The following is a 26,477-nucleotide window of genomic DNA, read 5'->3' as shown; positions in this document are numbered from 1 at the left end:
GTATATATGCTCGATATTTACCAAAGCTTTGTTAGGGTGACTTTAAAAGAACAAAAGAAACGCATACCAAACCCATCGTGCTTTAGGTATTTAGGGATTCAGGCATACAATTATCAAAGAGAGAAATGAGTCATTTTGGTCTTTCTTATCTTCCCAAAATACTCTTTAATATGCAAAACAGCCAAAACCTTATTGGTTTTATTGGTGCCACTAGACTTTATCTTTGGAGCTCTTTCTGATCAATACACAAATACACTGTGTTAAGCAATCACTTTTATATTCAAATACACAACATGCATTTTTTAAACCATTTCAAAAATTAGGGTTTTCCCTTCAGAAAAGTAAAGTTTAAAAATGATGCATCATTTTACAATCTTAAACACCTGCGTATGCTTAAGTCAAGCACAGAGTTCCCACAGGTGGCACTAAAATAATGTTCAAAAGCAAGCACTAATTTCCCTACCCGGCCCCACGTGTCAGGTCTACGGCCGCCCAAAAGGTGCACGCATGAAATAGATATTGGAGAATAAAGATTACCCCTGCTATCTGCGCAGGGAGTATTAATTTTATTAAAGACTAGGAGGCGAGCATTATGCTTCAACTTCTTTAATTCACTACTCTTCAGCAGTTTCAACAAAACTTTAAAACCATAACAAACACTGAAACAGTCTGAACAGACTTTTCCTCTTTTCAGAACTACAACCCCCATAGTCTCTGTAGTCCATCATACTCCAAGCCCAGTCGTAACCACTTCCTATCCCTGGGCTCCTCCTCTCTTTTACTCGCTCTGAAAGTCTTATTGCGAACATCCGCCAAGCCTTGCAACTGGCAATGACTCGAAACACTGCAACCAACTATCGAACTTCTTCGATCTCAGACGACTCCTGTCGCTAACCTCCTATATCAGTTGTTCTTCTGCTCCTCTCCTAGACATAAAAGAAAGCAAAAACATCAGGGTGGCATCCATGTATTGACATTATCATAATATCATCACTTCATGTAATCTCATAATCTCTTATACCATACATGGATTGGGTGGGAATTTAATGCTCGCCTCCTAGTCTTTAATAGAATGAATACTCCCTGCGCAGATAGCGGGGGTAATCTTTATTCTATGACAAGACTGGAGGCGAGCATTATGCTTGTTCAAAGCTTCCCAACACTGTAACTGCTAAATTCTCAGTTGGCTTAAAATAAAATTCTTTAAAAGTTCGATCATTTGACCAGTCTGCTGTTAACATAATATCTCTAAGAGACACCCCAGTCGTAAAGGCTTTAGACGCCATCGCTCCTCGCACTGAATGCGCCCCATACTTCTCCACATCTATACCTGCTGCAAGCATTATCTCCTTAACCCATCTGGCTATCGTGGCTGTGGATACCCCCTTGAAGGGCTTTCTGCGCGCTATCAGCAATTGTTTAGTACTTGCTGCTCTGAATTCCGCTGTCCTACTCTTGTATTCCTTCACGCAGCTTGCTACGCACCATTTCGCTCTGCTTGGGAAATACGGGTAGTGCACTGACGCCGTTCCTGTCTTAGTCCTACCTACAATAGAGAACGTCACCCCTTCTGGGCCAAACGATCTCCTGTCTATATCCAGTGCTCTGACGTCTGACACTCTTTTGCAAGACACTAAGCACAATAGCATCGCTAATTTCCCTGATAACTGTTTCAGCGATAAATATCTGTTGCTGGGCCAACTTTCTAACAGCTTAAGCACCGATAGAACATCCCAGACGGAATTATACCGAGGCTCCGGAGGCACTCTAAATTTCGCTCCTCGGATAAGCCGCACTACCGCTGGGTGCTCGCCCGCTCTTACTCCTTTGATAGGGAGATGTCCCGCGGATATGGCGGACCTGTACACTCCTATGGTCCGGAATGCTTTCCAGTCTTGCAACAAGTGATCTAAAAAGTTCAATATCGCCACTACAGGCGCAGAAACGGGCTGAAAACTTTTCCCTATGCACCAGCTCTTCCACTTGGCCCAAGCCGCGTCGTAGCTCCTCCTAGTGGATGGAGCCCAGGATTCTGCGATGAGCTGTGCAGCTTGAGACGAAATGCCTGGCAACGCCCAGCGTCTCCTGATATCCTGCACGCGACGAGCGGGAGAGTCCCCTTCACTCTCAGAGGGTGATATGACCCAGCTGGGTCCGTGAGCAGGTACTCCCCTTCCGGGAGCATCCTCGGGTAATCTACTAACAGCTCCATGAGAGCTGGGAACCACACTTGCGACTTCCAACACGGCGCTACTAACAGCAATTCCGCCGTCTCCCTCCGACACTTCGCTAAAACTCTGCTCAGCATCATAAACGGGGGAAACGCATAGTGTAGGTCTCCGACCCATTCCTGCAGGAACGCATCTGTCCCTAGAGCTTCCGGGACTAGTCTCCAGCTGTAGTACTCCGCTGTTTGCGCGTTCAATCGCGATGCGAAGAGGTCTATGTGAACTGGTCCCCACCTCTCGGTCATCCACTGAATCACTGCTGGATCCAGCCTCCATCCGCTGGAATCCGTAAGGTACCGAGAGTTCCAGTCCGCTATGACGTTCAGCGTCCCGGGGAGATATTCCGCGGTGACAGACGTCTCCGACTGCAGGCAGTCCTTCGCTAGTTCGGCTAGCATCTTGGATTTCGTGCCGCCCAGGTGGTTTATGTATCGTACCGCTGAAATGTTGTCCATTTTCAGCAGTACACGCAATTTCATTCTCCCTTTCGTAAAGGCTTTGATCGCAAAGGATCCCGCTAGTAACTCCAGGCAGTTTATATGTAAGCGGAGCTCCTCCTCGCTCCATTTCCCTCCTGTCTGTAGGTCCCCGCACCTTGCGCCCCAGCCTAATCGGCTGGCGTCGGACTCTATGACCAGATCCGGTCTGTCTCCGAAAATGGCACAACCATTCCAGGCGTCCATATTCTGCAACCACCACTCTAGTTCTGTCCTGGATTCCTGATCCAGCGGAACTGATTGATGATATCTCAGGCCTTGCTGCAGATGCTTTATCTTTAGCCTTTGCAGTGCGCGATAATGCAGAGGACCTGGAAAAATGGCCTGAATCGAGGCCGCTAAGAGTCCCACGATCCTTGCCAGAGTGCGGAGGGACACTGTCTGGCTCCGCAGACATCCTCTGATCTCCCTTTTGATGTGTAGAAATCAGGACCCGGACCAGGTGGTTAGTTGCTGAAATTGTGCTTTATTCTTGTAACTTAACCAAATGAAATTATAGTCAATTTTTAGTTGCTGAGAGTTACTTCACTTCTCTGGCCGCTTTCCAGGAATATAACCTTCCTTCCTAAGCCTCCTGGGTGTCTGGATAGGCCCACCAGTCGTTCCTTCTCTCTTCGCCCTCTCTGTATGACTAGAAAAGGAAACGACAACGCGTTGATCTGTTCCCAGTCTTTTATGTGTTGTGAGTGACTTGTTTCCCCTCCAATAGGAACCTTCCCCGTCTATCTTGCTTTCTATTGGCTGATCCTGCCACATCCCGCCCCCTTTAAAGGCTGCCGTCTGGGTCCGTGTTTCCTGATTCTCCCGCCTGCCAGGGGAGTCCCATCCACCTTCTTGTCTGTGCCCCGAGGCCCCTCCCCCTCTGGAAGACCTCGGCGTCCCCCCTTCTCCTCCATTGGGGACCACGCTCGCCCGCTCCTGCCGAGCAAACTGCACCTGCAGAGCGGCCCGCCTCGCCTAGCAAGCCGTCTCTCTCTTCTTGTTCGCTCCGGCGGTGAGAGGAACTCGCCAGGGTGCGCGTGTCTCTGCTGCGCGGCTGGCCGCGGTTCCCGTGTCCTCACCGTCTCCAGCCCTGACCCCGGGCCACCACCCGCGAAGGCCGTCACGGCGAACCAAGGTAAGGGTTGGCGGGATGAACGGGTAGCTTCCTCCTCGCGGTCCACTACCACGATGCCAGGTTCTCCCAATTCCCCTCGCCTGACGGGACCCACCTCACAGATGTCGCGGATATTCCGAGCCGGGAGCTCGAGTGTCGCTTTCCTGGTATCCAGGATGAAGCCCAGAAAGTCGAGTCTCTGCGCTGGAATGATGTCTGACTTCTCCTTTTTCACTAAGAACCCTAGTGATGCCAGCAGGTCTAGGACCCACTCCGTCTCATACGTGAGGGCTTCTCGTTCCTCGGCCAGGAGGAGGAGATCAACCTTATTCCTTTCTCCCTTATAGCCGCCGCTACCGGCTTCATTACCTTGGTGAAGGCCCATGGCGCTGACGCAAGCCCGAAGAGCATAGTCTTGAATCGCCAGAGCTGTCCTTTCCAGCGAAAAGCAAGGAAAGTTCTGAACTCCTCCGCCATAGGGATAGTCAGGTAGGCGTCCTTCAGGTCTAGCCTCGTCAGCCAATCCTTTTCCTTGAGCGAATCTCTGAGCTGATGGATGCCTTCCATCTTGAAATGGCGGTATACTATTCACCCGTTCAACTCCTTTAAGTTTATAACTGCCCGCACCTTCTCTTTTCTGTGCACCAGGAACATATTGCTTATGAACTCGGGCTGTCTCGGGCACCATTCTATGGCGTTCTTCGCCGCTAGCAGCTGCAGCTCCTGATCTAGAAGGCTCTGCTCTGCGCGCTCTAAACGCTGCTGATGTGGCCTGCGCTCCTGCACTGGTGTCTGAACGAACTCTAGACGCATGCCCCCAACAGCTTGCAGCACCCAGGCGTCGCTGGAAAGCTCGCGTCAGTTTCTCAAGAACATACTCGTTCTCCCTCCCACTGGAGGGTAATGCGCTGCTCTCACCTTGCGTGAACCCTTGTCCACGTCCGGCTCCTCTTCCTCTACGACCTCTTGGGAAGCGTCCTCTGGACGGGAAGAAGGAGTCCTGCTGCTTATTCTCCCAGTATTGGGCCCTGGGATTCTGAGGTCTTCGTCCTCCTTGGTTGTGACCAGCCGAGCGACCCCTGTGACGACTGGTCCCTCCAAAAACTTGATTGGGGAAAATCTTTCGAAAAGAAGCTTGTGCCTTCTCTAGAGACGCGTAGGTGCCCACAAAGCGCCCCATCTCCTTGCCGAAGGTCTCCCCGAAGAGGAGTCCTTGCGCCGCTTCTCCGGCTTCGTATGACGCTAAATCACTCAGCTTTGCATCTATCTTTAGTAGGAGGCCCCTCCGGCGCTCTGATGCGATGGCGCAGTGTGCGTTGCCTAGGAGGCATACTGCCCTTTGTGTCCAACCTGCTAGGGCATCGTGGTCCACCTTCTCTCCGGTATCTTTGGCTCTCTTGGCCAGGTCCATTATTTTCGCCAGAGGTCCCACCAGGTCTAACACCTTCTCCTGGCAACTCCTCCACGACCTTTCGATGCCCTTCCGCGGGTCTTTGCTAGTTTTTGACACGAAGGTCAACATCTTAGGATCCAGTTCAGGTGTCTCGGCTACCTTCCCTGGGAGATCCGGTCTTGGGCACTCTGCTCGGAGTCTCTGTCGGACTTCTTTGTCCAGCGCTTTCCGCAATCTTTTCGTCATATATTGAGCCACTCTAGGTGAGGGCTGCCAGTCTGAGAATCTCGGGTTCCGGATGCTGTCCGGATCGAACATGTCTTCCTCCACCTCCTCGAGGTGCTTCTCTTTGCGGCTTCTCTTTCCTCCGCTAGGCTTGATCTCTATATCCCCCTCTTTGTCTTGGGAGAGAGATTCGCCTTCCTCCGGCTCTTCCCCTGAGCCTGGGCCGTCTTCTCCATGTTCTTCCTCCCATGGAGCAGGGGTTGTGAGGTCTGGCACAGTCTGGTGCTGCAAAAATGCTTGCCGCAGCTTTGCGAAGGCGTCGACCACCTCCGGGGCCTTACCTTCCGCCCCATCCGAAGGGCCCTGGGGGTCAAGAGGGATTCTCCTCTTTCGGGCCTTAGTACTCCCCAAAGACCCTGCTTCTGAGGGTTCAGCGGGCGTGCTCCCTCCCCGTCCAGCACTGTCTATGGGCTGATGAAACATCGCTTCCAGGGACTCCAGCCTGTCTTGTAGGGGTCTCGCCCCCATAGCCACTGCATCTATAAGCGAGCTTCCTAGCACCTGCTTGAAGCTGGCCGCCAACTCTGACGACTGCTCCTCTTCGCTCCATTCGAAATCGGACATCTTGGGTGGGTGCTGTGTGCCTGAAGTACCTCAAAAAGGTGTCCTGCACGCCCTTTTGCTATCGATGCTCTGAGGGCTGTATGATCGCCCCCTCTGTATTTTTTTTTTTCGAGTTTATTCACTATTTTATATATATATATATATATATATATATATATATATATATATATATATATATATATATATATATATATATATTTTTTTTTTTTTTTTTTTCACGTGTGGCTGTACTGGAAGGGGGGATAGTCTATGTCCACAATCAAGCCTGGTATGGGCTATATTCAGTAGGCCTCTTCCCGAGGCACGTTACCTTGACTTTGTCTCGTCACTATCCGCTTCGAGAGGCTCTTCTCAGCCGAAGCTGCTAGCGAGCCTCTGTTCCTTGGCCGCGAGCTTATCAGCTGCTCACGTGACCGCAACGATGCTCCTTAAGAGGCAGGGCCTCGTTCTTACTACGCGGCTTATGTCTGCCGTATCACCGCCGGGCCCGGCTCCTCGCGTGCACTCCGCTCCGTGTCGCATATAAAAGTGCGACCACGGAAGCGAAAGCACACGCTGACTCCGCCTCCGCGAGGGAGGGGGCCACAAGTGTTCCTTCCCCTCATGCGCTGCTCGCGCTCCGCCTCCCCAAGGGAGGGGGCCGCTATACGGCGCACGCTGCTCTCACTGCAAGGAGCGGGGAACCGGGCCGTATTACGCGCGATCCTCCGATCGCTCTCTAATCCTCTGGCGCGCAATCCTCTGCTCGCCAACTCCTTTCCGTGTTCGCGAGCGATCCCCCAGCGTGCCGGTCATATGGCACGGGGCGCGCGAACCGCGGAAAGCCTGCCCGAACGTCCGGGCACGCTACAACCAAAGTAAAACACTCGGCCACCTCAAAATACGCGCCACCGCGCTAAAACATAAATATTCTGCAATAAAGCTCTGCTGCAATACCACTTTATCAGCATCTATAGTCTCCCCCTCTCGGAGCCCTCTAGCTTGCTATATCTAGCTCTACCAGCGCTGTAAACACAACCTTTCCCACATAAAACAGGGAGGGAACCAAAATAGCACTTATCTGCTTGAAGAGCAGGAAAAGAAGAGGAGGAGCCCAGAGACAGGAAGTGGTTACTACTGGGCTTGGAGTATGATAGACTACAGAGACTATGGGGGTTGTAGTTCTGAAAAGAAGAAAAGTCTGTTCAGACTGTTTCAGTGTTTGTTATGGTTTTGAAGTTTTGTTGAAACTGCTCAAGAGAAGTGAATTAAAGAAGTTGAAGCATAATGCTCGCCTCCAGTCTTGTCATAGAAGTTAAAATTGCAAAGAATAAATCTGAATGCGCAAGTGCATCAAGAAACCTGTGAAAGGATACCCAAAACCATAGAAGAGTGAGAACAAAACTGTGTGCCAAAGGTACACACTGTTTCACAGCTGTAAAGGTGTCCCATAAAGATATTCATTCAGCCATCTTTACAGAAGCTGCTCAGTGCTAAGCAGGCAAACGGTATCCCTGCTGGATTTATCGTGTGTCTTTGACATTCTGCTGCACGCTCAGTAGTACCAGGAGAACCAACTGGAAAGTATGTCACACAATACATAACTGTGATGTTTATAAGTAATCTTTACATTAATTATATTTTAAATACAATGTAGGACTTTTACTCTGAAACATTACTTCAAACAACAGCAGGGCATCTATATCTATACCCACAAATCTCAAAATGTTCCTATTCATTGTACTGTCCAACCAACTCTACGAAATTAACTAACTTTTTAAATTACCTTAAACTCAAGCTGGCAAGACCCATAGCCTAAACCACAATGACAAAGGTAATATTGTGCTGGAACGCCCGACCCATTGCTCAATTTTACTCTTGCAGGGTGGGGTATTTTGAACAATTGCACAAACAACAATTATGTAAACAGTATGCACTACTTTATTTGTCATAAAAGGTGCCTGTACTGGGCAGCTACGAGGAATGCTGTTGCTTCCCACACCTGAATGTTCAGAGTCGCCCTTATCCATTACTCCACCATGAGAATGCACAGCCAAAGATGCCAAGAACCTTCTCCAACTGCCTTTACTCTACTGAGGTGTTTGTCTAGGCAGAGTTTACAAACTTCACTTGTGATTCTTCCATATTTTAATGGCGTTCCAGCCCAAGTGATTGGGGCTACATCGGCTACAGCAAGTAACTTGCATTATTTCCATTTTGCCCCTCTGCTAACACCAGAGATCTAACCATGAGAAGGGGGTTGAGTTCTTTTTATTCAACATTTGTTTAAGATGTGCCTGTACCACTTGCATATATTTCATATGTACACTTTACCATTTGACAAGACTGGATGTAGAAATGTAGTTATGTTGCGTTAATATTACATACTAGTCTATGTGCATCTCCTAGAGGGACAGCAGGCAATTTGTGTGAGAAACCAGATATTGGCAATGCAACCAAAATTCCTTGTTCCAACCTTCTCTCACTTGTGTCCAGTTGGCAGACGGCTTATGTTCTTATTGCTTCCTCTGAAAGATTGTTTTCGGACCTAACAAAATGTAGACAATTAGCTGTAACAATTACCTCTAGTGCACTCAACTGTAGAACACACTATGTTCTGCAAATCTTGGGCATCGGAGATCTGAAAACACTAGTTCAACTAACTTAACATAGACGTTAACAGGCTTAAATTAATATAGAGGAAGCTATAATTTACCAATCCCTGCAACCTTAATTTTAATTGTTATGGAGACAAAATGGGAGTGAAGGGGTGTAGTTTAGACAACGCGGACAGTTTGCTGAAGGGGTGGAACCTGGTTAAGGTGCAGTCTGGCAGAGGAGGAGTACACTTTTGGGTGACACATTCCCTTATTTGGGCCCAGGGCAGCAGAAGGCCTAAATAAGCCACTGCATACAAGTATGACAAATAATGTGCCTGGGTGACCAGGAAGTACCTTTATAAATCTGGAGCCCACATGCCTCCCTCCTGCAGTGGTGCCATCAGAATTTCCATTTGACTCAGATTTCCCCACCCACACGAAACCAGTACACAAACTGTTCAATTTCCCCCCAAAAAATAGGAAGGTGGGGGTCACTGGATTATTAATAAATAAAGAAATGTAGGTTAGACCACCATCTTTACCAACAACATCTGGTGATAATGGCAGGCGATTCCATCTGTCCATCGCCTTTTGCACTTGCAACACTACTAGGTCGTAATTCAGTTCAAGAAGTGACTTCCTATTTCTGGCCATTGTAAGACGCAAATTCCTTTGTGATCTTGTATCCACTTAGTCAGTAAGACTCGGCCATGGATGAGTCCCTTCTGTCAAATTACGCATCTCTGATTTGGACCAATTAATGTTCAAACCCGAATAGTATACGAACTCCTTAATGTCATGTATAATCCCTTTCAACATTTTCCCTGGGTGTTTAACAAATAACATAACATCATCTGCATACAATGAAATGATCAGCTTGTGTGCATACAACTGTAATCCTTTTTCTAAATGTTCTGATCTGATCCATTCTGCCATTGGTTCTGTTGCTGCTGCAAATAGAAGTGGGTATAGCGCTAGCCCTGCTGAATCCCAACTCAAACATCGTGGAGATCCTGCCATTCTTGCACACTCTTACCAAAGAGGAGTACAGAAGACTAATCATTGAAATTAATTGTTCACCCAGTCGCAAACTTTTCAAGACGTAGAACAGAAAAAGCCACTCCACTGAGTCAAATGCCTTCTCGGTATCCAGCTTGACAGCTACCACTGGCAGTTGGGGCTGTCGTTGGTCAATCTGGAATTGAAGGAGGCTGAGCAGATAGGAATGAATCTGGCCTGGTGTTGTTCGGAAAATAAAAGGGAGAAGCGGCAAGAGCCTATTGGCTAAGATCTTGGAAAAGACTTTAACCTCTACGTTGAATAGGGAGATGGATTGATAAGATGCACACAAGTCCGGTGTTATTTCTGACTTCAGGAGTACAGAAATCAGGGCTTCTCTAGTCGAGGCTGGAAGAAAGCCCTTCTCTATGGACTCGGAATACATGGCACTAAGTGCCGCCCCAGTATCTCAATAAATGTTTTATAGAACTCTGCTGGGATACCACACAGAATGCTCACCTTCCTCCTTGTGATCTCTTGTATAGCCCTTCTTACCTCCGCTTCTGGGATTTGAACATTAAGTATTTCTCTTTGCATGGGGGTGTGTGACCTGAGCTCATGCAATGAAGACGTGACTTGCCTGAGCTCCCATTGAGTTCCTGCATTATGATCCTGTTTACGGCACTGAATGGCAAATTATACACTTCTTGCCGACATACTCTGAAGGCAAATGGCTAAACTTTCATCTGTGCCCTTCCAGTGAAAAACAACACACACATCCGAGCTCCAAGCGCAAGGATTCAAGTTTGTGGCCTGAACGACTTGCCGGCGTTGTGTGCGCTGCAGCAGACGTGGCCGTGGGCTAGTGATCCTGCTCCTCTTGTAGGCTTCAGGTGCAGAGAACTTGGGAGTGTACAGGCAGAACAGCTGCTCCAAACCCGACTTGTCCCTGACACCAAAGGCACTTCAGGGTCGCCCCGAGCTTCGGTGATACAGTTACAGGGGAGTGCAGTGGTGCTGTCTGCAGCAGGCGGGAAAGGTGGAGGCTGCCAGGAGATGGGGAGGACAGAGGATGTCCTCTCGTGCCTTTTGGGCGACGCTACTGTGGCCAGCAGAGAAGTCACCTCTACCGGAGGTGAGCACATGGTGCCCTCGGGACCTGGGCGACAGTGACACATGTCTGGAATAGCCGGTTGCAACACCTACTTTACCCGGCTGCAGGGGGATCCAAAGGAAGATCGACAGATTGGCATCCTGAATTTGCTGGGGCACCTTTGGCACCCCACTCGCCTGAGTTCTGAGCTTCGATCTGACCTCTCTGTGATACAGGTGCCAGGAGCGGCTGGAGGAAGTGATCCAGCTGCTCATGCACGTGTAAGGAGCCACGGTGTGGTGTGTGGCTCTGAGGCTGGATTGCATGGCACGGGACCTGTGGGAACCACCGATTACTGGGTGGTAGGTGGCTGAACACCCATGTTTTCAGACTGCATCAATCGTTTTTGAACATGTGCTACTGGGTCCTCCCCATCCCCCTCGGGAGCAGCATGGTCTGCACACGAACTTGCCCTCTTCACATTTTGGGACTGAGGAGGGAGCCGCCATTGGCCTTGGCAGTTGGCCCACAAATTACACACGCCCTGGCAACATCAGGGGCTTGTGAGGAGCCGCCTTCGGGGCCCACACTGGGGAGGTAGTATCCAGGTGTTGGTGATCCCCAGACAGACAAGGGGATACTCTGCAGCTATTGCTGCGCTACATTCCTTCTGCCCCTGCTCACTGAGTACTGATTAGGGGCTACCTGCATGGCCGTTTCACCTTAGACGAATTGCATCTGCATTGCTCTGGGGTGGTTTTATTGGTGCCACTAGACTTTATCTTTGGAGCTCTTTCTGATCAATACACAAATACACTGTGTTAAGCAATCACTTTTATATTCAAATACACAACATGCATTTTTTAAACCATTTCAAAAATTAGGGTTTTCCCTTCAGAAAAGTAAAGTTTAAAAATGATGCATCATTTTACAATCTTAAACACCTGCGTATGCTTAAGTCAAGCACAGAGTTCCCACAGGTGGCACTAAAATAATGTTCAAAAGCAAGCACTAATTTCCCTACCCGGCCCCACGTGTCAGGTCTACGGCCGCCCAAAAGGTGCACGCATGAAATAGATATTGGAGAATAAAGATTACCCCTGCTATCTGCGCAGGGAGTATTAATTTTATTAAAGACTAGGAGGCGAGCATTATGCTTCAACTTCTTTAATTCACTACTCTTCAGCAGTTTCAACAAAACTTTAAAACCATAACAAACACTGAAACAGTCTGAACAGACTTTTCCTCTTTTCAGAACTACAACCCCCATAGTCTCTGTAGTCCATCATACTCCAAGCCCAGTCGTAACCACTTCCTATCCCTGGGCTCCTCCTCTCTTTTACTCGCTCTGAAAGTCTTATTGCGAACATCCGCCAAGCCTTGCAACTGGCAATGACTCGAAACACTGCAACCAACTATCGAACTTCTTCGATCTCAGACGACTCCTGTCGCTAACCTCCTATATCAGTTGTTCTTCTGCTCCTCTCCTAGACATAAAAGAAAGCAAAAACATCAGGGTGGCATCCATGTATTGACATTATCATAATATCATCACTTCATGTAATCTCATAATCTCTTATACCATACATGGATTGGGTGGGAATTTAATGCTCGCCTCCTAGTCTTTAATAGAATGAATACTCCCTGCGCAGATAGCGGGGGTAATCTTTATTCTATGACAAGACTGGAGGCGAGCATTATGCTTGTTCAAAGCTTCCCAACACTGTAACTGCTAAATTCTCAGTTGGCTTAAAATAAAATTCTTTAAAAGTTCGATCATTTGACCAGTCTGCTGTTAACATAATATCTCTAAGAGACACCCCAGTCGTAAAGGCTTTAGACGCCATCGCTCCTCGCACTGAATGCGCCCCATACTTCTCCACATCTATACCTGCTGCAAGCATTATCTCCTTAACCCATCTGGCTATCGTGGCTGTGGATACCCCCTTGAAGGGCTTTCTGCGCGCTATCAGCAATTGTTTAGTACTTGCTGCTCTGAATTCCGCTGTCCTACTCTTGTATTCCTTCACGCAGCTTGCTACGCACCATTTCGCTCTGCTTGGGAAATACGGGTAGTGCACTGACGCCGTTCCTGTCTTAGTCCTACCTACAATAGAGAACGTCACCCCTTCTGGGCCAAACGATCTCCTGTCTATATCCAGTGCTCTGACGTCTGACACTCTTTTGCAAGACACTAAGCACAATAGCATCGCTAATTTCCCTGATAACTGTTTCAGCGATAAATATCTGTTGCTGGGCCAACTTTCTAACAGCTTAAGCACCGATAGAACATCCCAGACGGAATTATACCGAGGCTCCGGAGGCACTCTAAATTTCGCTCCTCGGATAAGCCGCACTACCGCTGGGTGCTCGCCCGCTCTTACTCCTTTGATAGGGAGATGTCCCGCGGATATGGCGGACCTGTACACTCCTATGGTCCGGAATGCTTTCCAGTCTTGCAACAAGTGATCTAAAAAGTTCAATATCGCCACTACAGGCGCAGAAACGGGCTGAAAACTTTTCCCTATGCACCAGCTCTTCCACTTGGCCCAAGCCGCGTCGTAGCTCCTCCTAGTGGATGGAGCCCAGGATTCTGCGATGAGCTGTGCAGCTTGAGACGAAATGCCTGGCAACGCCCAGCGTCTCCTGATATCCTGCACGCGACGAGCGGGAGAGTCCCCTTCACTCTCAGAGGGTGATATGACCCAGCTGGGTCCGTGAGCAGGTACTCCCCTTCCGGGAGCATCCTCGGGTAATCTACTAACAGCTCCATGAGAGCTGGGAACCACACTTGCGACTTCCAACACGGCGCTACTAACAGCAATTCCGCCGTCTCCCTCCGACACTTCGCTAAAACTCTGCTCAGCATCATAAACGGGGGAAACGCATAGTGTAGGTCTCCGACCCATTCCTGCAGGAACGCATCTGTCCCTAGAGCTTCCGGGACTAGTCTCCAGCTGTAGTACTCCGCTGTTTGCGCGTTCAATCGCGATGCGAAGAGGTCTATGTGAACTGGTCCCCACCTCTCGGTCATCCACTGAATCACTGCTGGATCCAGCCTCCATCCGCTGGAATCCGTAAGGTACCGAGAGTTCCAGTCCGCTATGACGTTCAGCGTCCCGGGGAGATATTCCGCGGTGACAGACGTCTCCGACTGCAGGCAGTCCTTCGCTAGTTCGGCTAGCATCTTGGATTTCGTGCCGCCCAGGTGGTTTATGTATCGTACCGCTGAAATGTTGTCCATTTTCAGCAGTACACGCAATTTCATTCTCCCTTTCGTAAAGGCTTTGATCGCAAAGGATCCCGCTAGTAACTCCAGGCAGTTTATATGTAAGCGGAGCTCCTCCTCGCTCCATTTCCCTCCTGTCTGTAGGTCCCCGCACCTTGCGCCCCAGCCTAATCGGCTGGCGTCGGACTCTATGACCAGATCCGGTCTGTCTCCGAAAATGGCACAACCATTCCAGGCGTCCATATTCTGCAACCACCACTCTAGTTCTGTCCTGGATTCCTGATCCAGCGGAACTGATTGATGATATCTCAGGCCTTGCTGCAGATGCTTTATCTTTAGCCTTTGCAGTGCGCGATAATGCAGAGGACCTGGAAAAATGGCCTGAATCGAGGCCGCTAAGAGTCCCACGATCCTTGCCAGAGTGCGGAGGGACACTGTCTGGCTCCGCAGACATCCTCTGATCTCCCTTTTGATGTGTAGAAATCAGGACCCGGACCAGGTGGTTAGTTGCTGAAATTGTGCTTTATTCTTGTAACTTAACCAAATGAAATTATAGTCAATTTTTAGTTGCTGAGAGTTACTTCACTTCTCTGGCCGCTTTCCAGGAATATAACCTTCCTTCCTAAGCCTCCTGGGTGTCTGGATAGGCCCACCAGTCGTTCCTTCTCTCTTCGCCCTCTCTGTATGACTAGAAAAGGAAACGACAACGCGTTGATCTGTTCCCAGTCTTTTATGTGTTGTGAGTGACTTGTTTCCCCTCCAATAGGAACCTTCCCCGTCTATCTTGCTTTCTATTGGCTGATCCTGCCACATCCCGCCCCCTTTAAAGGCTGCCGTCTGGGTCCGTGTTTCCTGATTCTCCCGCCTGCCAGGGGAGTCCCATCCACCTTCTTGTCTGTGCCCCGAGGCCCCTCCCCCTCTGGAAGACCTCGGCGTCCCCCCTTCTCCTCCATTGGGGACCACGCTCGCCCGCTCCTGCCGAGCAAACTGCACCTGCAGAGCGGCCCGCCTCGCCTAGCAAGCCGTCTCTCTCTTCTTGTTCGCTCCGGCGGTGAGAGGAACTCGCCAGGGTGCGCGTGTCTCTGCTGCGCGGCTGGCCGCGGTTCCCGTGTCCTCACCGTCTCCAGCCCTGACCCCGGGCCACCACCCGCGAAGGCCGTCACGGCGAACCAAGGTAAGGGTTGGCGGGATGAACGGGTAGCTTCCTCCTCGCGGTCCACTACCACGATGCCAGGTTCTCCCAATTCCCCTCGCCTGACGGGACCCACCTCACAGATGTCGCGGATATTCCGAGCCGGGAGCTCGAGTGTCGCTTTCCTGGTATCCAGGATGAAGCCCAGAAAGTCGAGTCTCTGCGCTGGAATGATGTCTGACTTCTCCTTTTTCACTAAGAACCCTAGTGATGCCAGCAGGTCTAGGACCCACTCCGTCTCATACGTGAGGGCTTCTCGTTCCTCGGCCAGGAGGAGGAGATCAACCTTATTCCTTTCTCCCTTATAGCCGCCGCTACCGGCTTCATTACCTTGGTGAAGGCCCATGGCGCTGACGCAAGCCCGAAGAGCATAGTCTTGAATCGCCAGAGCTGTCCTTTCCAGCGAAAAGCAAGGAAAGTTCTGAACTCCTCCGCCATAGGGATAGTCAGGTAGGCGTCCTTCAGGTCTAGCCTCGTCAGCCAATCCTTTTCCTTGAGCGAATCTCTGAGCTGATGGATGCCTTCCATCTTGAAATGGCGGTATACTATTCACCCGTTCAACTCCTTTAAGTTTATAACTGCCCGCACCTTCTCTTTTCTGTGCACCAGGAACATATTGCTTATGAACTCGGGCTGTCTCGGGCACCATTCTATGGCGTTCTTCGCCGCTAGCAGCTGCAGCTCCTGATCTAGAAGGCTCTGCTCTGCGCGCTCTAAACGCTGCTGATGTGGCCTGCGCTCCTGCACTGGTGTCTGAACGAACTCTAGACGCATGCCCCCAACAGCTTGCAGCACCCAGGCGTCGCTGGAAAGCTCGCGTCAGTTTCTCAAGAACATACTCGTTCTCCCTCCCACTGGAGGGTAATGCGCTGCTCTCACCTTGCGTGAACCCTTGTCCACGTCCGGCTCCTCTTCCTCTACGACCTCTTGGGAAGCGTCCTCTGGACGGGAAGAAGGAGTCCTGCTGCTTATTCTCCCAGTATTGGGCCCTGGGATTCTGAGGTCTTCGTCCTCCTTGGTTGTGACCAGCCGAGCGACCCCTGTGACGACTGGTCCCTCCAAAAACTTGATTGGGGAAAATCTTTCGAAAAGAAGCTTGTGCCTTCTCTAGAGACGCGTAGGTGCCCACAAAGCGCCCCATCTCCTTGCCGAAGGTCTCCCCGAAGAGGAGTCCTTGCGCCGCTTCTCCGGCTTCGTATGACGCTAAATCACTCAGCTTTGCATCTATCTTTAGTAGGAGGCCCCTCCGGCGCTCTGATGCGATGGCGCAGTGTGCGTTGCCTAGGAGGCATACTGCCCTTTGTGTCCAACCTGCTAGGGCATCGTGGTCCACCTTCTCTCCGGTATCTTTGGCTCTCTTGGCCAGGTCCATTATTTTCGCCAGAGGTCCCACCAGGTCTAACACCTTCTCCTGGCAACTCCTCCACGACCTTTCGATGCCCTTCCGCGGGTCTTTGCTAGTTTTTGACACGAAGGTCAACATCTTAGGATCCAGTTCAGGTGTCTCGGCTACCTTCCCTGGGAGATCCGGTCTTGGGCACTCTGCTCGGAGTCTCTGTCGGACTTCTTTGTCCAGCGCTTTCCGCAATCTTTTCGTCATATATTGAGCCACTCTAGGTGAGGGCTGCCAGTCTGAGAATCTCGGGTTCCGGATGCTGTCCGGATCGAACATGTCTTCCTCCACCTCCTCGAGGTGCTTCTCTTTGCGGCTTCTCTTTCCTCCGCTAGGCTTGATCTCTATATCCCCCTCTTTGTCTTGGGAGAGAGATTCGCCTTCCTCCGGCTCTTCCCCTGAGCCTGGGCCGTCTTCTCCATGTTCTTCCTCCCATGGAGCAGGGGTTGTGAGGTCTGGCACAGTCTGGTGCTGCAAAAATGCTTGCCGCAGCTTTGCGAAGGCGTCGACCACCTCCGGGGCCTTACCTTCCGCCCCATCCGAAGGGCCCTGGGGGTCAAGAGGGATTCTCCTCTTTCGGGCCTTAGTACTCCCCAAAGACCCTGCTTCTGAGGGTTCAGCGGGCGTGCTCCCTCCCCGTCCAGCACTGTCTATGGGCTGATGAAACATCGCTTCCAGGGACTCCAGCCTGTCTTGTAGGGGTCTCGCCCCCATAGCCACTGCATCTATAAGCGAGCTTCCTAGCACCTGCTTGAAGCTGGCCGCCAACTCTGACGACTGCTCCTCTTCGCTCCATTCGAAATCGGACATCTTGGGTGGGTGCTGTGTGCCTGAAGTACCTCAAAAAGGTGTCCTGCACGCCCTTTTGCTATCGATGCTCTGAGGGCTGTATGATCGCCCCCTCTGTATTTTTTTTTTTCGAGTTTATTCACTATTTTATATATATATATATATATATATATATATATATATATATATATATATATATATATATATATATATATTTTTTTTTTTTCACGTGTGGCTGTACTGGAAGGGGGGATAGTCTATGTCCACAATCAAGCCTGGTATGGGCTATATTCAGTAGGCCTCTTCCCGAGGCACGTTACCTTGACTTTGTCTCGTCACTATCCGCTTCGAGAGGCTCTTCTCAGCCGAAGCTGCTAGCGAGCCTCTGTTCCTTGGCCGCGAGCTTATCAGCTGCTCACGTGACCGCAACGATGCTCCTTAAGAGGCAGGGCCTCGTTCTTACTACGCGGCTTATGTCTGCCGTATCACCGCCGGGCCCGGCTCCTCGCGTGCACTCCGCTCCGTGTCGCATATAAAAGTGCGACCACGGAAGCGAAAGCACACGCTGACTCCGCCTCCGCGAGGGAGGGGGCCACAAGTGTTCCTTCCCCTCATGCGCTGCTCGCGCTCCGCCTCCCCAAGGGAGGGGGCCGCTATACGGCGCACGCTGCTCTCACTGCAAGGAGCGGGGAACCGGGCCGTATTACGCGCGATCCTCCGATCGCTCTCTAATCCTCTGGCGCGCAATCCTCTGCTCGCCAACTCCTTTCCGTGTTCGCGAGCGATCCCCCAGCGTGCCGGTCATATGGCACGGGGCGCGCGAACCGCGGAAAGCCTGCCCGAACGTCCGGGCACGCTACAACCAAAGTAAAACACTCGGCCACCTCAAAATACGCGCCACCGCGCTAAAACATAAATATTCTGCAATAAAGCTCTGCTGCAATACCACTTTATCAGCATCTATAGTCTCCCCCTCTCGGAGCCCTCTAGCTTGCTATATCTAGCTCTACCAGCGCTGTAAACACAACCTTTCCCACATAAAACAGGGAGGGAACCAAAATAGCACTTATCTGCTTGAAGAGCAGGAAAAGAAGAGGAGGAGCCCAGAGACAGGAAGTGGTTACTACTGGGCTTGGAGTATGATAGACTACAGAGACTATGGGGGTTGTAGTTCTGAAAAGAAGAAAAGTCTGTTCAGACTGTTTCAGTGTTTGTTATGGTTTTGAAGTTTTGTTGAAACTGCTCAAGAGAAGTGAATTAAAGAAGTTGAAGCATAATGCTCGCCTCCAGTCTTGTCATAGAAGTTAAAATTGCAAAGAATAAATCTGAATGCGCAAGTGCATCAAGAAACCTGTGAAAGGATACCCAAAACCATAGAAGAGTGAGAACAAAACTGTGTGCCAAAGGTACACACTGTTTCACAGCTGTAAAGGTGTCCCATAAAGATATTCATTCAGCCATCTTTACAGAAGCTGCTCAGTGCTAAGCAGGCAAACGGTATCCCTGCTGGATTTATCGTGTGTCTTTGACATTCTGCTGCACGCTCAGTAGTACCAGGAGAACCAACTGGAAAGTATGTCACACAATACATAACTGTGATGTTTATAAGTAATCTTTACATTAATTATATTTTAAATACAATGTAGGACTTTTACTCTGAAACATTACTTCAAACAACAGCAGGGCATCTATATCTATACCCACAAATCTCAAAATGTTCCTATTCATTGTACTGTCCAACCAACTCTACGAAATTAACTAACTTTTTAAATTACCTTAAACTCAAGCTGGCAAGACCCATAGCCTAAACCACAATGACAAAGGTAATATTGTGCTGGAACGCCCGACCCATTGCTCAATTTTACTCTTGCAGGGTGGGGTATTTTGAACAATTGCACAAACAACAATTATGTAAACAGTATGCACTACTTTATTTGTCATAAAAGGTGCCTGTACTGGGCAGCTACGAGGAATGCTGTTGCTTCCCACACCTGAATGTTCAGAGTCGCCCTTATCCATTACTCCACCATGAGAATGCACAGCCAAAGATGCCAAGAACCTTCTCCAACTGCCTTTACTCTACTGAGGTGTTTGTCTAGGCAGAGTTTACAAACTTCACTTGTGATTCTTCCATATTTTAATGGCGTTCCAGCCCAAGTGATTGGGGCTACATCGGCTACAGCAAGTAACTTGCATTATTTCCATTTTGCCCCTCTGCTAACACCAGAGATCTAACCATGAGAAGGGGGTTGAGTTCTTTTTATTCAACATTTGTTTAAGATGTGCCTGTACCACTTGCATATATTTCATATGTACACTTTACCATTTGACAAGACTGGATGTAGAAATGTAGTTATGTTGCGTTAATATTACATACTAGTCTATGTGCATCTCCTAGAGGGACAGCAGGCAATTTGTGTGAGAAACCAGATATTGGCAATGCAACCAAAATTCCTTGTTCCAACCTTCTCTCACTTGTGTCCAGTTGGCAGACGGCTTATGTTCTTATTGCTTCCTCTAAAAGATTGTTTTCGGACCTAACAAAATGTAGACAATTAGCTGTAACAATTACCTCTAGTGCACTCAACTGTAGAACACACTATGTTCTGCAAATCTTGGGCATCGGAGATCTGAAAACACTAATTCAACTAACTTAACATAGACGTTAACAGGCTTAAATTAATATAGAGGAAGCTATAATTTACCAATCCCTGCAACCTTAATTTTAATTGTTATGGAGACAAAATGGGAGTGAAGGGGTGTAGTTTAGACAACGCGGACAGTTTGCTGAAGGGGTGGAACCTGGTTAAGGTGCAGTCTGGCAGAGGAGGAGTACACTTTTGGGTGACACATTCCCTTATTTGGGCCCAGGGCAGCAGAAGGCCTAAATAAGCCACTGCATACAAGTATGACAAATAATGTGCCTGGGTGACCAGGAAGTACCTTTATAAATCTGGAGCCCACATGCCTCCCTCCTGCAGTGGTGCCATCAGAATTTCCATTTGACTCAGATTTCCCCACCCACACGAAACCAGTACACAAACTGTTCAATTTCCCCCCAAAAAATAGGAAGGTGGGGGTCACTGGATTATTAATAAATAAAGAAATGTAGGTTAGACCACCATCTTTACCAACAACATCTGGTGATAATGGCAGGCGATTCCATCTGTCCATCGCCTTTTGCACTTGCAACACTACTAGGTCGTAATTCAGTTCAAGAAGTGACTTCCTATTTCTGGCCATTGTAAGACGCAAATTCCTTTGTGATCTTGTATCCACTTAGTCAGTAAGACTCGGCCATGGATGAGTCCCTTCTGTCAAATTACGCATCTCTGATTTGGACCAATTAATGTTCAAACCCGAATAGTATACGAACTCCTTAATGTCATGTATAATCCCTTTCAACATTTTCCCTGGGTGTTTAACAAATAACATAACATCATCTGCATACAATGAAATGATCAGCTTGTGTGCATACAACTGTAATCCTTTTTCTAAATGTTCTGATCTGATCCATTCTGCCATTGGTTCTGTTGCTGCTGCAAATAGAAGTGGGTATAGCGCTAGCCCTGCTGAATCCCAACTCAAACATCGTGGAGATCCTGCCATTCTTGCACACTCTTACCAAAGAGGAGTACAGAAGACTAATCATTGAAATTAATTGTTCACCCAGTCGCAAACTTTTCAAGACGTAGAACAGAAAAAGCCACTCCACTGAGTCAAATGCCTTCTCGGTATCCAGCTTGACAGCTACCACTGGCAGTTGGGGCTGTCGTTGGTCAATCTGGAATTGAAGGAGGCTGAGCAGATAGGAATGAATCTGGCCTGGTGTTGTTCGGAAAATAAAAGGGAGAAGCGGCAAGAGCCTATTGGCTAAGATCTTGGAAAAGACTTTAACCTCTACGTTGAATAGGGAGATGGATTGATAAGATGCACACAAGTCCGGTGTTATTTCTGACTTCAGGAGTACAGAAATCAGGGCTTCTCTAGTCGAGGCTGGAAGAAAGCCCTTCTCTATGGACTCGGAATACATGGCACTAAGTGCCGCCCCAGTATCTCAATAAATGTTTTATAGAACTCTGCTGGGATACCACACAGAATGCTCACCTTCCTCCTTGTGATCTCTTGTATAGCCCTTCTTACCTCCGCTTCTGGGATTTGAACATTAAGTATTTCTCTTTGCATGGGGGTGTGTGACCTGAGCTCATGCAATGAAGACGTGACTTGCCTGAGCTCCCATTGAGTTCCTGCATTATGATCCTGTTTACGGCACTGAATGGCAAATTATACACTTCTTGCCGACATACTCTGAAGGCAAATGGCTAAACTTTCATCTGTGCCCTTCCAGTGAAAAACAACACACACATCCGAGCTCCAAGCGCAAGGATTCAAGTTTGTGGCCTGAACGACTTGCCGGCGTTGTGTGCGCTGCAGCAGACGTGGCCGTGGGCTAGTGATCCTGCTCCTCTTGTAGGCTTCAGGTGCAGAGAACTTGGGAGTGTACAGGCAGAACAGCTGCTCCAAACCCGACTTGTCCCTGACACCAAAGGCACTTCAGGGTCGCCCCGAGCTTCGGTGATACAGTTACAGGGGAGTGCAGTGGTGCTGTCTGCAGCAGGCGGGAAAGGTGGAGGCTGCCAGGAGATGGGGAGGACAGAGGATGTCCTCTCGTGCCTTTTGGGCGACGCTACTGTGGCCAGCAGAGAAGTCACCTCTACCGGAGGTGAGCACATGGTGCCCTCGGGACCTGGGCGACAGTGACACATGTCTGGAATAGCCGGTTGCAACACCTACTTTACCCGGCTGCAGGGGGATCCAAAGGAAGATCGACAGATTGGCATCCTGAATTTGCTGGGGCACCTTTGGCACCCCACTCGCCTGAGTTCTGAGCTTCGATCTGACCTCTCTGTGATACAGGTGCCAGGAGCGGCTGGAGGAAGTGATCCAGCTGCTCATGCACGTGTAAGGAGCCACGGTGTGGTGTGTGGCTCTGAGGCTGGATTGCATGGCACGGGACCTGTGGGAACCACCGATTACTGGGTGGTAGGTGGCTGAACACCCATGTTTTCAGACTGCATCAATCGTTTTTGAACATGTGCTACTGGGTCCTCCCCATCCCCCTCGGGAGCAGCATGGTCTGCACACGAACTTGCCCTCTTCACATTTTGGGACTGAGGAGGGAGCCGCCATTGGCCTTGGCAGTTGGCCCACAAATTACACACGCCCTGGCAACATCAGGGGCTTGTGAGGAGCCGCCTTCGGGGCCCACACTGGGGAGGTAGTATCCAGGTGTTGGTGATCCCCAGACAGACAAGGGGATACTCTGCAGCTATTGCTGCGCTACATTCCTTCTGCCCCTGCTCACTGAGTACTGATTAGGGGCTACCTGCATGGCCGTTTCACCTTAGACGAATTGCATCTGCATTGCTCTGGGGTGCCACAATCTAGCATCACAGACTTGGATTAATACACACCCCCTGCCATGTCACCCACCAAGAATAAACCCAAAGGCACGATTATGGAATCCTTTGTGAGCCAGCGGAAACCCCGGGACTCGAACCTGGTTTCAGACTCTGTACAAGCAGGGGCCCATGCACCACAATCTGATCCCCAAGAAGACAGGGTACTTGCCGCCATTGCAGCCCTATGATCTGCTCTGGAAAACTGAATTGAGGAGGTGAAAGTGGACGTACAACTCTTTAGGCACTATGTACGGTTGCTTGCAGAAAGAGTGAAAATGACGAAATCGCTCTTAAAGGACACGGTCCCCACCATGGATGATTTGTCTTGACTGATGAAAACCCTGGAATCGAGGAACATTATGTTGGAACGGAGGGCAGAGGACGCTGTGGGCAGGCCTCATAGGAACAACATACGAGGGCTGGGATGCCGGAAGATAGAGGGTCAAGACCCAACTACCTACATCGAGAATTTGCTGTTGCAGAAAGTGGGCCCCAGGAAACTAGCACAAGCTTTCGCTGTCGAACAAGCTCACCTGTCTCTTCAGAAGAGACCCCCACCTGGGTCACACCCCCGGCAAATCATAGCTAGAATTCTAAACTTCAGGGACTGGTAGGTGATTTTCAGTGACAATGGGAAGATACAGAGGGGCAGTTCAATGATCGTCATTCATCCTAACTACACACCCATGGTGCAATAGAAAAGGGACGCATATGTGCCCATCAAGGAAAGGCTCCGCCAACTGGGGCTCAAATACATGCTTATGTACTGTGAGAAATCAGAAGGTGTCTCCTTGACTAGTCCCCGAGATGTGTCATCCAGGTAGCCAGGACACGCCCATTGCTTTTGGATCCAGTTTCTGGGTTGGAGCAGTGCAGGAGGATCACCTGGATGAGGGGTCCTTGGGGAATGGAACACCTATAATCCCTTTGACCCATCCTACCACGTAGGATATCTGGAGACTGTAACCCTTGCACCCCCCAACCTCCCTTCCCTTCACGAACACTGCTACACAGACAGCCCGCTCTGGGAGAAAAGAGACTAGTACCCGAGCAACCTAACAGACATGGCCCAATTACCATGGTCAGGCAGAGTCTGGGGATGCTTGTGGTCTCGTGCAGAAGGGCTATGACCTAGCAGTTCGGGCTGGACTGTCCCTTTTGGGGTGGAACCAAGCCTGCATATGGTCTTTCCCCTTCTGTAATGGCTTGGCAGGCAAAGAACGATGGTCTGGAGGGTTGCCCAGAGCAATGGCAGAAGTTAAGATTAATTCTAAATCTTCCAGCCATCACCTCTTTGTTTTTATAAAGAAACAAATTTGATATTTTAATAACGACATTGCAAATGAAAATCCGATACGAGAACATCAAAGTGGTCATGCAAGGGTCTGAGGACTACTGTAACAGACTCTATCTAAATCTGCCCGCCTCTACTCTCTGCCCTTTGCAACTCATCCAGAATAGGACTACGAGACTTGTCCTTGGCCTCAAGCCCAGGGACCGTATCTCTCCAGGACTGAAATCACTGCACTGGCTCCCAGTGACTGCGAGGATCAAGTTCAAAACCCTCTGCATTGTCCACAAGACCGTCTGGGGCCTTGGGCCAAAATACCTTCAACTCTCTATCCCTAAATATCTTCCTTCTCGAGCTCTTCGCTCATCCGCCTCCAACTCCCTCAGGGTAAGCCGCTTCTCCAAACAACGAGTTGGGGGCAGATCTCTCTCCGCTGCAGGGGCCTTCCTCTGGAACAGCCTTCCTGCCTCCCTGAAACTTGAGGAGAACCATCTCCGGTTCCGGAAGCACCTCAAAACCTTCCTCTTTGCCTCTGCTTTCTCTCCCCCTCTCCCCTGCTAATACTACTGAAACTGCACTGAATCTGCAACTGGGCCACTCATCGTTCTTGGTCCTTCGCCCAGCCACTCTCCCCTGCACTGCCTCCATGGCAACCCCTGCACTACGGGACTGTGTCTGTATCCCTACAGCCCCCCTTCCCAGCACTTGTCTGCACTTACTTCGCACTTGCCACCAGCTGGCCCTTGCTATTTATCCTGTTTGCTGTATGCTATTAACCCTGTACTGCACTTACCCCTCTCCCTTTCCCCCTTGCACTTTTCCCTTTCCCTCTACCCTTTGCACTTGCACGATCTGAATGACACCTGGCCTAGTAGGATCGTTGTCTGTCTCCCCTTGTTCCCCCCCTGCCTCGTCGCGTCTTGAAACACTTGTGTATAGGCGCGTTACAAATGCCATATCATATCATATATCATAATCCTTTGCACAATTAAAAGTCTCCGATATAAGTGAACTACTCATTAAAGTGAACCCTACCAAAGCCCGAGCTGAAGGAGGCCTATTGGGGTTTCAAGTCACAAGTGGGTCGGAGCCCGATCGAGGCAGACCCGTTGAGACATTGTGTAAGAAGAGGCTCCGGGCCCGGCTGAGGGAGACCCAAAGTGAATGTTATACCTGAAAACAAAGTCCTCTCGCCTCAAAAGATCACTGTCCTTTAAGTGTTGTTTTAGTAAAGCTTCAAAGAAAGGGTTCAAACACTGTTTGACAGACGCTCCAAAAAAAATATTAATTTGATTTCAATTATTAGAAAGTCAAGAGTAATTGTCGTATGTTTAGACCCTCGACACGTGTTTCCCCACTTATGATGCAGTGGTTCTTCAGGAGGTGAGCTGTGATTGAAACAATTATATCTGCAACAAATATATACATAGCTTTGTGAACAAAAATAGATAAAAAATAAAGTTTTCAAGACATGATTCTGGTTGTTTGTTGCTCAATAACATCATTTTCGTATGCATGTTCATATTGTGATAATTTCATTATTCTTTAAAATTTCAAATTTGTATTGAAGTCATATGTGTGATAAATCTATTAATTGTCAGGTGCAATATTCAAAATATAACCAACAAAAGTATATATGTATATCTATAAGAAGATTCAAAATAAAGCAAAAGGTGGTTCTTACTGGTCAATTCTTGTTTGCTGTTTCTGCAGATAGATTAACTTGATTTTTGTGCAAATAGAATTCTGATATTATTGAAGAATGTCCTTCATATATGAAACTTAGCAGTCCCTGGTGATAGTAAGATAAAACCTACAGTTTATAATGGAATTCTGGCTGTTGGAATTCAGAGTTTAAACTAATGCTGCCAAGCCTCTTTGTTGTAACTTAGAGTCCCAATTGATTGCGGAAAGGAACATCTAAAGGATACAATTTGAAATTGAGTATCAAGGAAATTTATTAAACCTGATACATTTTTAATATGACTTGAATCATGATTTAATCAGCACTTACTGCGAAAAAATTACATAGCAGGAAAAGAGTTTTTTAAGAACACATCTATCAAAAACAGTTCATTTTATTCAAACGTGCAACCATTCATCCACATACAACCATCATTCGTCAATTCACTCATTCAAAACACCAATGAATAGAAAATCTAAAATCTATTTAAAAAATCATAATTCATCAAGTAATTTTATAGAAAGAATGTGAAATCAATGTAGCCACACTGAATAGAAAAAGTGGCCGACAAAAATGGGATGGGTCCAAGAGATCTTCAACCACGACCTCATTCCAAATTCCTCTCTATATCGCATCATTATAATTGTAAAAATAAAGGTTCTAAGAGTTGAATCCTAGAGTCTAATGTTATTGAAGTTGCAGA

General features: G+C 48.8%; 1 protein-coding gene across 1 annotated transcript in view; it reads left to right on the top strand.

The window, feature by feature from the left end:
- The window catches only part of NADSYN1 (NAD synthetase 1), a 1,375,099-nt gene that overhangs the window by 562,439 nt on the left and 786,183 nt on the right, over nucleotides 1-26,477 (top strand). The gene's annotated exons all lie outside the window — the stretch shown is intronic.

Source organism: Ambystoma mexicanum, chromosome 11 (genome assembly GCF_040938575.1).
Source record: "Ambystoma mexicanum isolate Mex_15411 chromosome 11, UKY_AmexF1_1, whole genome shotgun sequence".
NCBI lineage: Eukaryota > Metazoa > Chordata > Amphibia > Caudata > Ambystomatidae > Ambystoma > Ambystoma mexicanum.
The sequence above is the reverse complement of the archived record's forward strand: the minus strand, read 5'-3'. Positions and strand labels throughout refer to the sequence as shown.